Genomic DNA, 1,794 nt, shown 5'->3' with positions numbered 1-1,794 from the left:
AAGCTCAGACTTCTCTGCATACCTTTGGGCTGGAATTTAGATCTGCCCCCAAACACACCTTTGGGCTAGATCCCAGGATCTGCTCCCAGTGTTATCTCCTCCAGCCAGGCAGCTGGAGACCCTAGCTACAAGCTTTAACAAGACGCCTGAGTCTATGGGGGACATACATTCAAGCCACCACAAATGTCTCTTGGGATATTAGCTTTGTAGGGTCCCTTAGATACAGCAAGCTTTCATAGATGGCCCACTTTTTAATAGAAAGAGCTAGCAGTTGCATCATACTGGAAGTTCTAGTGGAGATTCTCCCAGAGCAAAGCCACTGGAGTTCTGTTAGGAGCTGTCCCCAAGTCCTCTCCTGGCAACCATGCCAATAAAGCAGTATTGTGTTCGCTTTAGCAGCACATCTACTAAAATTGGAATGATACAGAGAAGATTAGCATGGCCCTTGCACAAAGATGACACCCAATAAAGTAGAGTTAAAACTGAGTAGCCCTAAAAGCCGGGCATGGTGGCGCATGGCTTTAATCCCAGCACTTGGGAGGCAGAGGTAGGTGGATCTCCTTGAGTTCGAGGCTACCCTGAGATTACATAGTGAATTCCTGGTCAGGCCTGGGCTGGAATGAGACCCTACCTCAAAAAAAAACAACAACAACAACAAAAAAAAAACCCCACAAAACTGAGTAGCCCTATTCTCTGTATATGTATCTGCCTCTTTCTGTCTCTCAAATAAATAAATAAAATAAAACATAAATAATAAATAAATAAAATAAAAACATTTAAAAGAGGGCTAGAGAAATGGCTCAACAGTTAAGATGCTTGACTTCAATGCCCAAGGACCAGAATTAGATTCCCTAGAGCTCACATAAAACCAGATGCACCAAGTGGCACATGCATCTGAGGTTGTTTTCAGTGACTAGAGGTCCTGGGGTATCTTCTTTCTCTCTCTCTCTCAAATAAATAAAAATAAAATAAACATTAAAAGAAAACCCCAAGTTATCTCAAGAAGATCTGATGTGCTGGGTTGATAGGGAAAAAATATACTATCCATCAAAGGACCTAGAAGAACGTACTAGCATGGATTAGGAAATAGGGAATAAATTGAGGTCACATTTGAGAGTATTTGATCAAGGAATCTAGAAGGTAAGTGTAGATAATAAGAATTCATGGGCTGGGGAAGTGGCTTTGCAGTTAAGGCCTTTGTCTTTGGAGCCTAAGGACCCCAGTTCGACTTCCCAGGACCCATGTTAGCCAGATGCACAAGGGAGGGGGCTCACGCGTCTGGAGTTTGTTTGCAGTGGTTGGAGGCCCTGGCGTGCCCATTCTGTCTTTCTCTCTGCCTCTCTCTCAAATAAATAAATAAATAATTTTTTTTTTTTTTTTTAAGAATGAAGAATCTTGAGCCAGGCATGGTGGTGCACACCTTTAAGAAAAAATATTCTTTAACTCTAGGATACATTTTGGAACATGGGATTTAATACCCTAAGGGGTCCTAAGGACAAGTCAAGCTGAAGTGGTTCTTCGAAGGCTGGAGAAATATTTGGCAATATGAGCAGGATGAAAATATTTAAATTGCGCCAGCAACTAGGAAAGGATAAGCACAGAAAGGCGAATCTGCCAGGATCCAGAGGGCACACCATCTACTACAGCCTTCAGGGCTCAAGAGGGCTGCCAGTGTCACTAAGAAGTCAGTTTGGTGGTGGTGAAGAACAGGAGAAAGCTAGCTTCTTTTAGGCAGTTTCAGTTAGAAATTGAGACCCAGAGATAACTAAGAGACGCCATCCCACATGCCAACCT

The 1,794-nt window shown here is 42.9% G+C and overlaps 1 non-coding gene across 1 annotated transcript; it reads left to right on the top strand.

Annotated features, from left to right (window-relative positions):
- The first annotated feature begins 383 nt into the window (after positions 1-383).
- On the top strand, positions 384-491 carry LOC123461842. The gene has a single exon (XR_006637907.1). It is a non-coding gene; the product is annotated as a U6 spliceosomal RNA (small nuclear RNA).
- Positions 492-1,794: the final 1,303 nt, after the last annotated feature.

Source organism: Jaculus jaculus, chromosome 6 (genome assembly GCF_020740685.1).
Source record: "Jaculus jaculus isolate mJacJac1 chromosome 6, mJacJac1.mat.Y.cur, whole genome shotgun sequence".
NCBI classification, from domain to species: Eukaryota; Metazoa; Chordata; class Mammalia; order Rodentia; family Dipodidae; genus Jaculus; species Jaculus jaculus.
Note: the sequence above shows the minus strand (reverse complement) of the source record. Positions and strands in the feature narration are given on the sequence as shown.